Genomic DNA, 15,341 nt, shown 5'->3' with positions numbered 1-15,341 from the left:
TCCCCCAAGTCAGCAAAATTGTTTGGAATACAGAGTGTAAAAAAGAAACCAACATCAGGGCCCATGGGTAGCAGTGAGGAGACTAAAATAAGAATTGACAGATTATTTGTAGTGTGATGATGAATTTAGATTTAATTCTTATGCAGTGGAAAATGTTAACAGATTTTAAACAGTGGATCTACAAGAATCAACAGATACTAAAAAACAAAAATAAATTGGCTGCTAGGTGGTATATTCATGGTAGAGGGCATGGAGCACTTCAGACAGGATGACAAAGATTCCTTAGAATTACCAAAATCTCAGGAAAGATGATTGTGGTTCAGGCCAGGATGGTGGCAGTGACTGTGAATAGGAGAGGACATATTTGACACTTTTTAAATGAGAAAACATGTTAGGTCATTTCATTTTTTATGCCTTTCCTTGGAATATTTCCCTCCATTTTTGGATGGTGCTCTGGAAAGTCTCTGAAGGCCATTTGCTACAGGCTTGAATTCCTAGTGTGCAGCAATTAGAAGGTATTAGAAACTGTAAGTGGTGAGGCCTGGTGGAAGGTATGGGTTATTGGGGGTGTGTCTTTAAGGGAGAGTGTGTGACCTCAGTTTCTTCTTTTTCTTCTTTTTTGACTACTCGTGTTGAGGTGAGCGGCTGGGGTCCGCCATACACTCCTTGTTCATCATGGGCCTAAAAGCATTGGGGACAACTGATCATGAACTGAAGCCTCCAAAACCATGAGTCAAAATAAAACTTCTTTTGAAATTGATTATCTCAGGCCTGTGTTCTAGTGATGGAAGGTGGAAGGACTAACAGAGATGTCAATCTCTTTGCTACTTTTCAAGATGTTATGAAGTCATTTCCAGACATCACAGATTGAAATAGTTAATTGTCATTCTTAAGTGTGCATAGCCCTTTATTCGTCCTTAAATTATGGCAATTTCCATGTCATTTGGTTACTCCTGGTTATATCTGTCCTCTTCACTATGGAGGATCTGTTGAAAGATTAAGTTAATAGATTCCTAATTGCATATTGGTGGTGTTTGGCATAATGGCCGGCACAAAATCGATGCTCCGTAAATGTCCTCTGAAGGAGAGTTTGTTTTTGCATTTGTAAATATTTTACAATTCTGACTGCTGTCTTCTTTGCATGTCTAAATTAATGTTCAAACCTGCAAGGTTTTTTCCTTCTTAAAAGAATTTTTTAAATGAGTTATATATTTATAATATATTAGAAGTATGTTTGCCCTGTTAAAATTTTAGAGGAACCTGAGTAAAGAAGTTAAATAGATTGTTAAATCAAATTGAATATTAAACATCATTTTATTGCAGTGGTGATGAAGTTAAATGGATGTAGTTTGGTTTCAAATGAAACCTCCATTCAGAGGCAGAATTGTTTTTTTGTGACAATTGAATAGAATAATTGTTAGCAACCATGACAAAACATATATTCATCTCCAAAATCAAGGTAAAGTTTCATACCCACTACATGTTTTAATGCTTGAATAGACTGGCTTTGGCAAGAAAGTACTTTATTTAAACTCAAATCATGTTTGATATTTTTACTAAATTGTAAAAAAAAAAACCAAGTTTTTGTACATGGCACAGACACAGAGCTTTAAAATAAAATGTATCACAATTTATTTTCTGTTTTTCTCCTTCTCTTCGATTCAATTGGGTCTTATTATCTATAATCTTAAAAAGTACATACTGTTTTCCTCTTTTTCTTTTGAAAAGACTGTGACTTCTGGTTTTCTTTCCTTTTTTTTTTTTTTTAAAAAAAAAAAGACTTTGCCCTAGTGCTCTCCAGTCAGAATTGTTGACTTGGATGTAAGAAAATAAATTAGAGTTCACTCCGCTTCTGATTCCAGGAACCCACTTGTTCTGAAAGCTGGACTGGCTTGTATAATGCACTATCTGCAGGTAGGAAAGTCCTCACTACTTAGACTAATTGTCTGAGTTCCCTTGCTTGCTTGCTTACTAATGTTTTCTGTTTTATTTTTCTCTTTGGTTTATAGTTTCTTAATGAGCCACCGTCTGTAAAGGTTACCCAGTGAGCTGGTTGCAATGGTGCCAAACTGTAATTTCTGCAACTCAGAAGGCTGAGGCAGTAGGATCACAAAATCAAAGCCAGACTCAGCACTTAGAACCTGTAAATTAAAAAATTAGTTTACCTAATAAACCTTGAAAATAAAAAAAAAAAGGGTTGGAGTTGTGACTCCAGGTTAAATGCACTTGGATCCAATCCCCAGTACCAAAACAAAAGAAAACAAAACAAAACAAAATTGCTCTATGAATGTGACCAAAATTAGTTGTTTCATAAAAGCATCTTACTGTGACCCAGTGCCCAGGCTCTTGGTTTATCATTGGGGTGAATTTTAATGTATGGTCGTAGATCTTATGTTTTCCTTTAGTCTTATGGTTTGTTTCTGCTCTGCACAGATTTGGGTTAGTTTTACCTTTGCGACTGTGTGAGGATGCTCCATTGGGAAACAGTACCTTATGAAAAGTGTCTTAATATAATTTGCAATATCAATACAATTTATAATCATCAACAAAACTTAAAAATGATTAATCTATAGAAGCCAATTAGTTTTGTCTTTAAAACTAATCAAATAACTGGTCAAATATAAAAAATACCTTGGCAATGTAGTTCATATAGCGTATTTAAATATCTACTATATTTTTTAATCTGGCAAACCATAATTTACAAAAAGGGCCATTTTAGAAATGTTACATTTAAAAGTAAATTTCATTACAGAAAGCAAATTAAAAGTTACTTGGGGTTGTCAGAAAAGGGTAATTGGGAGTGACAGCTTAGTGAATAGCTAGATTCTTCTCTGGGTCATGACAACATTTCATTTTAGAGACTGATGGTGGGGATGATTATACAGCTTTATAAATGTCATTAATACCACTAACTTGTACATGACAAAACTCATAGAAACAGATGGTTAATAGAGTTTGTCAAGTTTTGGGGAAGGGATTGTATTGGGTGAGGAATGGCTTGATATTCAATGGGTATAAAATTTCAGATGCATAAGAAGAATAAGTTCTAGAAAAGGATGGACAATGTTTTCTCTATAGTTAGAAATATTGTGTGATGTTTAAGAATGTATTGAGGTTGGATCTCATGCTAGATGTTCTTACCATTACTTCAAAAAAAATGGCAAATTTTATGTTATTGAAAGGTATGTGGCTCTTAACCACAATTTTACATTCTTAAGTTTCAGTTACCCACAGTCAACCAGGGGCTGAAAATGTTAACTAGAAAATTTCAGAAATAAACAACTCATAAGTTTTAAATTATGTGCCATTTTTAAAAGTTTGATGAAATTTTGAACTGTACCATTTTGTCCCATCTGAGATATGAATAATCCCTATATCCAATGTATTCATGCAGTATATACTATTTGCCCATTAGTCACATAATAGCCTTTTTAGCTGTTAGATTTACTGTTATGGTACCATGGTGCTTGTGTTCACATTACATTGTTTTACTTAATGATGACCCAAAGTGCAAGATTAGTAATCCTTATGATTCACATATGCCAAATAGAAGCTGTCAATGCCTTCTTTAAGTGAAAAGATGAAAATTCTTAATTTCCTTAGGAAAGAAAAAAAAAACGTCATAGGCTAAGATTGTAAAGATTTGTGTTGAGAATGAATCTTCTATTGAACAAATTTGTGAAGGAAAAATAACTTCATGCTGGTTTTGCTTCTGCATCTCAAACTGCAAAAGTTATGGCCACAATGTGTGATCAGAGCTTGGTTAAGATGGAAAAGGCATTACATTATATGTTCTTTGCTCTCTGCTATTTAAGGTATCGGCTGGGGGGGTCTTGGAATGCACCCCAGGGATCAGAAGGATTAATGTATATATTCTACCATAATAAATTTTTTATTAACCAAGTAAATATTATTATATTTAGGTATGAAAAACTATCATAAAGGACAAGATTGTTTTATACTCTGGAAACAATGACTCAGTGTCCTTACAGGCAGCTAGTCTTGTATGGCTCCCAGCCTCACAGATGGAAAGAATGTCATTTCTTGGCAGTCCAGGGACATCAGTGAACCTGGGAACTATTGGACAGAGACCCACTAATAAGGGAAAGGGATGGCAATTCTGGCACCATAGGATGAACAGTGAGTGTGACTGGACTTGGGGAAAGTTCTTCCCAAACATTAACTCTCTAACTGTAACTGTGTTTGGTAAACACAAAATAAGATATTAATCATCTCTTCTTGCTGCCTCTAGAAAAAGTGATCAACATAGATCAGAGCATCAGATTACTTATAGGGAATCAGAAGGCTATGGAACATACATAGGTGGTCAAAGTTGAGCCCGTGATGCAGGATTCTAGCCACATGGAGATTCTGCACTGAAAGTGACTTTCACGGTGAGCACACCTCTGAATTGCAGCACATGTCAGTTACTGAAAACATGTCAATTTCTAAAGGCGCTTCATTTCAGGAGATAATTTTTAATCACAGGGCAATTCCAAAATTTTGACATCTCAAAATAAGCTGAGTTACTGCTATTTTATTTTTTATCAAAGGCAGGAAGTTTGTTTCTTCATTCCCACAAATCCAAACCTTAGAATTTTTGTCCACTATTATGTATTTTCAGCTATAAATTCAACCTTCATTTATTTTTCAGTGATTGTTTTAAAATATGGAATTCCTTACATAAGGCTTCATTGAAAGTAAATCCAGACCAGACAAACCAAACACACCTTTTCACCATGATCAAAGTGGCTACCTGCGTTTCTCTCTTCACTGTAGAAGAACATGTGTTTTAAATTTGCAGAAACCTGGTTCAGTGCATACCTGAGCAGTAACTTTGGGTGATGCATATTTTATAAAGCTCACAAGTAGTGCTCTTTGTGTTTCCAGAAGACCTGCAAAAATGTAACTTTGTTCCAGATTTTTTTTTTTTTTTGCAGTTGGCCTCTGACTCTTTTGCTTTTGTTTCTTTCTTTCTTTCTTCTTTCAGATTTTTGCTTTGGGACTCTACTCACTCGGTGGCCTGTTTTATATGAGGTGAGATTTTGGCTTCAGTCTTCATCTTGACTTTGATCTTGCAAATTCTTCCTTTCAAAAATATCCAGTTAATTTGGAATCTTAGAATGTCAAAGATCCAGGATTTCTACAAATAAATTTCTTTTCATTTCAACTTCAGATTTTGTTTTATTTTTTGTGACATAAGATTGCAGTTTTAAATTAAATGTCTTTCTTTAATCAAAGAAACACTTGAGTATTTTTGCTTTCCTGCTGGCAATGAGTTATCCATGTTGATAAATTTATTTTTACACCTGGATAACTTAAAACTCATAGAACAATTTTCAGAAGAGGGAAAATTTGAGTGGTTACAATCTCATCAAATAATTTACCTAACTTATACAGAATGATATTGGATTGGGTGTGTGTCTTTGTACACATTTTCTGTTTTCCAGAGGAATAGAACCAAGAGAATATATGTATATATCAAAGCAAGTCTGAACCCCAAGAGGGAAGATATCATGTCTTAAAGTTCCAAAGTTATCTTTCACTCCATGTGTTCCCTTTTGGACCACTGGGGTGGAGTTGGGCCCCCAAGGTCTTGGGCAAGGCTGCTCTCATGAATGCTCTGGGCTTAACCCAGATGGTTTCTCTTTTGAGTTGGGGTTGCATACTGGTGCCTGTAGCTTTCCCAGGCATGCTACCAGTGGTGCTACCATTCTGGAGTCCCAAGGGAGACCCCACTCCCATGGCTCCACTAAGCATTGCCTTTTAGTAGGGATTCTCTGTGACACCTTTCATCCTGACAGGTCCTAGGCAGTTGGACACATCCTTTGAAATCTAGGTGGAGGCCATCCAACCTCTCTGTAGCTCTTGCATTCTGCACAGCTGCAGAACCAGCACAATATGGAGACCACCAGAACTTACTTGTGCCCTCTGGAGCTGCAGGCTGAACTGTATATAGGTCTGTTTTATCCAAGGCAGCGGTGAAAGGCAGAGAGGACTGAGGTGACCCTGAGCAGTGAGACCATGGAGGGCAACCTGTCTCTTGGAACTAAACTTCCTTCCTAGCGCTGTGGGCCTGCGATGGGATGGGCAGTCTCTGAAATTTGTGAACTTTGCTGAGGCCAATCAAAGTCCAACACAAAAACCTGGTTTAGTACTTATGCGAGCTATTGCCTTATCAGTTAATTAATCCATCTGATGGATTATGATTTGAATGGACTACTGGATGCTAACTATAGGTAGGGGGGGGTATGACTGGGAGGAATTAGATCACTAAGGGTGTGCCTTTGTGGATTATATATTGTCCTTGGCTTCTCACCCTCTTCCTCTGCTTCCTGGGTGCCATGAGCAGATCAGATTTTCTCCGCCACCTTCTTCTGCTATAACATCTGCTTCACTTTGGATTCATGGTAATATACTGAACCTCTGAAAATGTAAGTCCCAAATAGAGTTTTTCTCCTCTAACTTATTCTTGTCAGGTATTTTAGTTATAGGGCTGAAAGGTTGACTAGTACACTCTTATTAGAGGCAACTCCTGTCACAGGCAGAAATTTTCTTTTTAGAGAAACCATAGTTTTACTCTAGCTAAGGCTTATCAACTGATTGAATCACGTCCACCTGATTATAAATGTTAATCTCATTTCCAAAATATTTTTACAGAATTACCTAAGTTAGTGATTAGTTAAATAAAGGGATACTATAAGTTAGTCAGGTTGACATGCACAACTGACCATTTCAAACACCTCCTTGTAATCAGTAAAACTCATCCCCAATTGGTCCCAGCCTCCTGTAGATGTTTTTTCTCCACCCCTGGGACACAATTCAATGCAAAATCTTGGCTTTCTCCCCAAATTTCTTTCTTTTCTTTATTTGGCAGTGTCTCCTCTGATTCTTGGGCTTTTAAACTCAAATTGAATTATTTCACTGGCTTTCCTAGGTCTTCATCTTGCAGAGAGCATATTGTAGGGTTTCTTTGGCTTCCATAATTGTATGAGCCAATACCCATCATGCATTTCCTCATAGATAGCTATTGGTTCTGTTTTTCTGGGGGACTCTGATTGATATAATGTACTACGTGTTTTTCCACGTAGACTATGTAAATAGTAAATTACTTAATTCACATAGTAATGTTTTGAGTTAGGTTCTATGATCATTCCCATCTCACCAATGAATTTATTGAAGTACAAAGAGGTTTAGAAACTTGATCAAGTAGCAGAGCCAAGACAGAATCCAGAGGGTCTGGCTCCAGAATACTTACCACTATGTCATACTGCCCTCTGTAGGCTTAATTTCTTTTTTAAAAATTTTTATTGGTTATTCAAAACATTACAAAGAATGCAGAATCACATCAGTTACACATCCACATTTTTACATAATGCCATAATACTAACTGTTGTATTCTGCTACCTTTCCTATCCTCTACTATCCCCTCTCCCCTCCCCTCCCATCTTCTCTCTACCCCATCTACTGTAATTCATTTCTCTCCTTATTTTTTCCCATTCCCCTCACAACCTCTTATATGTAATTTTGTATAACAATGAGGGTCTCCTTCCATTTCCATGCAATTTCCCTTTTCTCTCCCTTTCCCTCCCACCTCATGACTCTGTTTAATGTTAATCTTTTCCTCCTGCTCTTACTCCCTGCTCTGTTCTTAGTTGCTCTCATTATATCAAAGAAGACATTTGGCATTTGTTTTTTAGGGATTGGCTAGCTTCACTTAGCATAATCTGCTCTAATGCCATCCATTTCCCTGCAAATTCCATAATTTTGTCATTTCTTAGTGCTGCGTAGTACTCCATTGTGTATAAATGCCACATTTTTTTTATCCATTCATCTATTGAGGGGCATCGGGGTTGGTTCCACAGCCTAGCTATTATGAATTGTGCTGCTATGAACATCGATGTGGCAGTATCCCTGTAGTATGCTCTTTTAAGGTCTTCAGGGAATAGTCCGAGAAGGGCAATAGCTTGGTCAAATGGTGGTTCCATTCCCAACTTTCCCAGGAATCTCCATACTGCTTTCCATATTGGCCGCACCAATTTGCAGTCCCACCAGCAATGTTCAAGAGTACTCTTTTCCCTACATCCTCGCCAGCACTTGTTGTTGTTTGACTTCATAATGGCTGCCAATCTTACTGGAGTGAGATGGTATCTTAGGGTGGTTTTGATTTGCATTTCTCTGACTGCTAGAGATGGTGAGCATTTTTTCATGTACTTGTTGATTGATTGTATGTCCTCCTCTGAGAAGTGTCTGTTCAGGTCTTTGGCCCATTTGTTGATTGGGTTATTTGTTTTCTTATTGTTTAATTTTTTGAGTTCTTTGTATACTCTGGATATTAGGGCTCTATCTGAAGTGTGAGGAGTAAAAATTTGTTCCCATGATGTAGGCTCCCTATTTACCTCTCTTATTGTTTCTCTTGCTGAGAAAAAACTTCTTAGTTTAAGTAAGTCCCATTTGTTGATTCTTGTTATTAACTCTTGTGCTATAGGTGTCCTATTAAGGAATTTGGAGCCCGACCCCACAATATGTAGATCGGGAGCCAACCTTTTCTTCTATCAGACACATAGTCTCTGATTTGATATCAAGGTCCTTCATCCATTTTTAGTTGACTTTTGTGCATGGCGAGAGGAGGGGATTCAGTTTCATTTTGTTGCATATGGATTTCCAGTTTTCCCAACACCATTTGTTGAAGATGCTATCCTTCCTCCATTGTATGCTTTTAGCCCCTTTATCGAATATAAGATAGTTGTAATTTTGTGGATTGGTTTCTTAGTCCTCTATTCTATACCATTGGTCCACCAGCCTGTTTTAGTACCAGTACCATGCTGTTTTTGTTACTATTGCTTTGAAGCCTTAGAAAAAGAAGAAGAAATCAGCAGCAAATACAGTAGAAAGCAGGAAATAATTAAAATTAGAGCTGAAATCAATGAAATCAAAACAAAAGAAACAATCAAAAAAATTGACAAAACTAAAAGTTGGTTCTTTGAAAAAATAAATAAGATTGATAGACCACTAGCCTCGCTAACAAAGAGAAGAAGAGAGAGAAACCAAATCACTAGCTTACGGGATGAAAAAGGCAACATCACAACAGACAATTCAGAAATACAGAAGATAATTAGAAATTATTTTGAAACCCTATACTCTAACAAAATAGAAGATAGTGATGGCATCGATAAATTCCTTGAGACATATGAACTACCCAGATTGAGTCAGGAAGATATAAACAACCTAAACAGACCAATATCAAGTGAGGAAATATAAGAAGCCATCAAAAGACTACCAACCAAGAAAAGCCCAGGACCGGATGGATATACAGCAGAGTTTTATAAGAACTTTAAAGAAGAACTAATACCAATACTACATAATCTATTTCAGGATATAGAAAAAGAGGGAGAACTTCCAAATTCATTCTATGAGGCCAATATCACCCTGATTCCCAAACCAGATAAGGACACCTCAAAGAAAGAAAACTACAGACCAATATCCCTAATGAATTTAGATGCAAAAATCCTCAATAAAATTCTGGCAAATCGTATACAAAAACATATCAAAAAGATCGTGCACCATGATCAAGTAGGATTCATCCCTGGGATGCAAGGCTGGTTCAATATATGGAAATCAATAAACATTATTCACCACATCAATAGACTTAAAGATAAGAACCATATGATCATCTCGATAGATGCAGAAAAAGCATTTGACAAAGTACAGCATCCCTTTATGTTCAAAACTCCAGAAAAACTAGAGATAACAGGAACTTACCTCAAAATTGTAAAAGCTATATATGCAAAGCCTTAGGCTAGCATCATTCTAAATGGAAAAAAACTGAAGGCATTCCCTCTAAAATCTGGAACAAGACAGGGATGCCCTCTCTCACCGCTTCTATTCAATATAGTTCTCAAAATACTGGCCTGAGCAATTAGATAGACAAAAGAAATTAAAGGCATTAGAATAGGAAAAGAAGAACTTAAATTATCACTATTTGCGGATGATATGATCCTATACATAGAAGACACAAAAGGGTCTACAAAGAAACTACTAGAGCTAATAAATGAATTCAGCAAAGTGGCAGGATATAAAATCAACATGCATAAATCTAAGGCATTCCTGTATATCAGCAACAAATCTTCTGAACTGGAAATGAGGAAAACCACCCCATTCACAATATCCTCAAAAAAAAAAAAAATAAAATACTTTGGAATCAACCTAACAAAAGAAGTGAAAGATTTATACAATGAAAACTACAAAACCCTAAAGAGAGAAATAGAAGAAGATCTTAGAAGATGGAAAAATATACCCTGTTCATGGATAGGCAGAAATAACATCATCAAAATGGCGATATTACCAAAAGTTCTCTATAGGTTCAATGCAATGCCAATCAAAATCCCAATGGCATTTCTTGTAGAAATAGATAAAGCAATCATGAAATTCATATGGAAAAATAAAAGACCCAGAATAGCAAAAGCAATTCTAAGCAGGAAGTGTGAATCAGGAGGTGTAGCGATACCAAATTTCAAACTGTACTACAAAGCAATAGGCTTAATTTCTTAAAGAACAAACTTTCTGTGGAGTTTAGTGAAATACTGGTAACTAAGTGACCACCTTATGAAGAAATTTAAAAATATTTCCTTATTATACTCACATGATAAGGCATGGTATTCGTTTAGTGCTATACAGAGTATTCTCCCCATTTTTCTTCTCTGAATGTCACATCATATTCACTATATGTTGTTTTTTAGTGCTATTTGATGAACCATCATATCTGAATTTTGAATGACATGACATTTGTTACCATTTTCCTGCAACCTCACAGGCAAGGGAAATTGTACATTGCTCCTTTTTTAATTAAGTTACCTTTGTTTAATTAGAAGCTAATATAGTTAATATACCACAGATTAACATCGAGATAATGAATCTTCTCTGACTCTGACAGAAAAGTTATGTCCTAGGAAATACCTGTTTTGTTTCTCAGAGAGGCATTATGTACAGTTATGAAGGCTCAAGAGAGAAAAAGTAATCTGATTATGTACCAACATTTCTTTCAGATGAAGACTAATCTCCCAAGACATATCTGAATGACGAAGACATGATTTTCATTGGCTTAACCTTTATATGTACACATAAGCAGGATCTTCTGTCTGCTCAACACAAACTTCCTCCAGTAGATTTCTCAGTTCCTCATGGAAACAGACTCCTGACAGTTTGGTTTCATGGGATGTCAGGCACTGAGGTTTGGCACTGAAGAATCTGAAAAGCTTGAGAGGTCACTTTTCAAGGTCATGTGAGAATTTGCAAGTGTAGAGAACTAGAGAGGAGACCAGAAAGTGGCTTCTGTAAGGCAGGAAAGGGGACTAGGTTAAAAAAACAACAAAACAAACAAATTTGATGAGTTAGTTTCATGTTGGGAAGCTAGTAAGAACAAAACCAAACAAACAACAGACCAGAACTTTAGTTTTAAAAAAGGGAAGAACAAATTTAGAAAATATAAAGACTTAAGACAAGGAAATAAAATATTGCTCATTTAAAATGACATTTCCATAGTAGCTACATTTCTAAAGGAACTGAGAATGAAGATAGATGAGCAGAACAAGTATTCAGCTTCTGTGAGGAGATGGACGACAGACTTCTCTGAGAGCATTCTTGTTCTTACTGTTTAGAAAGTTAGAGGTTACGAAGAAATACAAAAAAGTATTAGAAAAAATTATCTGCAATTCCACTACTTGAAATGACTTTACATTTTTTACTTTTATTCCAGAGTTCTTTTTGTACATTTAATAAAACATTTTTCCTTGAAAAATGCCATGGATTATATGATGTGGCAATAATTTGATATTTTCAGAAAACAAAATGAAACAAAGAAATGATGATTTAAATGTGTAGAAATGAAAAGGTATATCAGATGAGAATACATAAAAGTTGTGATCTCAATTTGTATAGACAAGTGAATCCTGTCCTGTTCAATTAATTGTGATAGATTAAAATTTTTAATAAATACAAAATCATTAGAGGCATAATTTTAACAGCCATTCATAATTCCACCTTGTGGATTTATTGTATTTATCTAATCATCACATTGTTGACATCATTTGGTTCTAGTTATATATAACTCAGAATGGATATATTTGTGCATGATTCTTTTTTGTACACTAGATTATCTTTTCAAGATGGATTGGTGGAAGTGAGATATTTAGGTGAAAGAATAAGAAAATATTTATGATATTTGATTTCCATTGCCAGATAGATTTCTGGAAGAATTTATAATATTTTTATGACAAAGTCTAATGGTATAATGTTTTTTCATTTCATGCATCTCTCAAATTGTGTGGAGATATGACCAGCAAGAGTTAGTTTCAAATTTTTCAACTTCTGTGTGACTTTGAATAATATTTTCCACCTATAACATAGAAAGAATATTTACTTTTTTTGCCTATTTCACAATGTACTATACTAATCAAATATTTGAAAGGATTTAAGAAAATGTAAAGTACTGAGAGTATTATTAATTCAATTAGAATAAACCAAAGGGCAAGTTTATTGTATTCCAAATCCTGGGAGTAGGAAAGTTTGACATTAGATTTGTATAATCTGAGATATTTGATTTATTCTGGGCTCTGTCAGGAGAAAGTAGATCTATGTTGCCAGAGAACTTTGAGCTTATTCCATTTTCTTTTCAAAGGCAGAATTTCTTCATTTTTGTCATTCATGCTGCATTATTTTAGCAATTCCATTATATGTAAGATCAACTGAGATTTGTACTGGGAAATACAATTATTTAAATTTCTGGAGAGGGTAATATGTAATATGAAATTATCCATTTTCCAGGAACTTTCTTTAAAAAAGAAAAAAAGAAACACATATTCAATCTATGGGAAAACAAAACAAAAACTATGTATGTGATGTAAAAATAACAGATATTTTACATGTAAAAAACAAAGGGAGATTAGTATCATCTATCTAAACTGTGTGTTTGTTTGATGAAGAAGAATAGGTTCCCAAATCACAGAAGTTGGAGAGTTTCCATGGAAGAAAATCAAAATGGAAAGGGAATGTTCGAGAGACCAGTGAGAATAATTTCTCAGTGTGAACAGAGTGAGAGGTGGGAGAAAGGGCTCCAGGGGGTTCTTTGTTAGAAAGATTAGCAAGAAAACGGAGGATCTGAGGTGCATGAAGGGACAGCTGGGGTGCTAAAGAGAGGAGAGCTTTTGCTGAAGGAGGGAGATAAAGGGTTAAGCTCTAAAGTAGTGTCTGAAGCCCACAGAGGAAGGAAGGAATGTGATAAGGAGCAGCTGGAGGTATCCATAGCTGAGAAGATAGAACACAATGGGATTGGTAGTACTATAGGGTAAAACCTGAGCACAGATAACAAAATAATAGATTAGAGGAAACAGAGGATCCAAATTAGAAATAAAACAAAAGTATATGGTTTGAGGTTAGAATACCATAAAATTGATCCAAAAATTCGAAAGACTAGAAAACAAATTATTAAACTTTGAGATAAAAAATACCTAGATGACTTCAATGCAAGGATACTAAAACAAAACAAAAAAAAAATAGGCTGACTATGAAGAAAAAGATTTATAAAATCTTCAGATTTTATGTGTATTACCAGGGAAAAAGCTTACCCGAAACTAACCAGGGTTTTCATTAATTCATTCTGTAAATATTCAAAAGATACATATCATCCACAGGGCAAAATGTGTGTTCCTGGAGGTGGGCCTGGAGAAGAAAACCAGATTTATGAGTGCATTCATCACTAGGAGAAAACTTAAAGTCACACATTTTACACAGAGGAGGAAACCATGGAGGGGAATATCTCACTGTGTTTAATTTGACCCATCAGGAAAATGGGTTATTGGAAAGGAATCCAAGGGAGAGAATGCCAGGTAATGTTGGAAATCAGAATCCCAACTGGGTCTGATCTAGTGGGCCCTGAACATTAAGCAAAGCAGCTTAAAGATCATGTTATGGGCCAGGCTACATGGGCAATGACCAAAACACTCCATTTTGACCTGAAACTACATGTCATGTAAGAAATGCTTCTACCAGGGAAAGCCTCACCTCTGTACCCATCAACAGTTGCTTAGCATAGCATGTTTGTCAACACAAAATGACAATTCTTATACAATGTGAAAGTGTTCTTTCTTTGGTTTCTGTTTTTCTTGAACAATGTACCCTGTCAGAGATTGGTTGTCTAGATGTTAGTAACCATTTTTAACTTGTACACAACTAGGGATGTTTTGGCCCACTCTGTTTTCTGCTTATGATTTTAGATCTCACGACGTTTGTTTATGGTTTTGAATCATAGCAACAGCCACTTATGCTTTAATATGGTTTTGGACTATAAAAGGTGTACACAAACCATGGGAGGGGGTCCCAGGGTGTAGACTTGCAGCCTTCCCCTTAGCCCACCAGCTAGTGGATCTGGACCGCAGGCTGGTGAATAAAGTTTCCATCTCCTGCTTTATGATCAACTTGGTGATTTATTGCAATCTCGCCTTAACAATCATGGTGAGGGGCTGGGGATGTGGCTCAAGCGGTAGTGCGCTTGCCTGGCATGTGTGCGGCCAGGTTCCATTCTCAGAACCACGTACAAAGATGTTGTGTCTGCTGAGAGAACTAAAAAATAAATATTAAAATTCTCTCTCTCTCTCTCTCTCTCTCTCTCTCTCTCTCTCTCTCTCTCTCGCTCACTCGCTCTCTCTCTCTTAAAAAAAAATCATGGTGAACAATGGAAAATTTAAGGAGAAGAAGTATATTTGATGGAAGACAAACACAAAAGCCATGAACAAAACTTATTGTTAGGCTACCTTCTGGACTCTAATCCTACCCACCCTTGTAGGCTCAGCTTGTGGGGCTCGGGCTTCCTCTCTGGCCCACATTTCCTCCTCTTCCAGCCCCTCCTACACTCAGGCATCAGGGATGCCAGAGGACACAGGAGACGGGGAGAAGAACATTCTCCTTTCTGTGGCTTCTCTGGGTATCCTCGAGGGCAGAAGCCATTCCCCCTGGGGAAGAATGCAGATGCAGTTTCCCCCTCACAAGTAGGACCTGCTCAATGGGCTTCTTCAGAGTCAGGCACCAGCCATCAGCTACTTCCTGCTCAAAGTCCCACTCCTTGAAGCCCCAGCGACCCAGATCCCACCACCAATCATCACTGATGCCAGCCTTTTTTTTTTTTTTTAACCTTGAACTTGCTTTAAGAAAAGGTTTTAAATAAAGGTTTTAAATATGTTTAAAGAACTTAAGGAAGCCATACCCAAAGGACTTAACATCAGCATTCTATGGTTAGCCAAGCTTTTCTCTTTATCTTCCAATCCTAAGATTGATGGATGCTTCCTGTG

At 36.4% G+C, this 15,341-nt stretch overlaps 1 long non-coding RNA gene across 1 annotated transcript in view; it reads left to right on the top strand.

Annotated features, from left to right (window-relative positions):
* The first annotated feature begins 1,819 nt into the window (after nucleotides 1-1,819).
* The window catches only part of LOC144375854 (uncharacterized), a 70,755-nt gene continuing 57,233 nt past the window's right edge, over nucleotides 1,820-15,341 (top strand). The window contains exons 1-2 of the long non-coding RNA XR_013435706.1: nucleotides 1,820-1,914; nucleotides 4,991-5,037. This is a non-coding gene — a long non-coding RNA (uncharacterized LOC144375854). The remainder of the gene's footprint in view (nucleotides 1,915-4,990; nucleotides 5,038-15,341) is intronic.

The sequence above is a fragment of the Ictidomys tridecemlineatus genome, chromosome 3 (assembly GCF_052094955.1).
Source record: "Ictidomys tridecemlineatus isolate mIctTri1 chromosome 3, mIctTri1.hap1, whole genome shotgun sequence".
Lineage (NCBI taxonomy): Eukaryota > Metazoa > Chordata > Mammalia > Rodentia > Sciuridae > Ictidomys > Ictidomys tridecemlineatus.
This window is presented reverse-complemented; position numbering and strand designations above follow the sequence as displayed.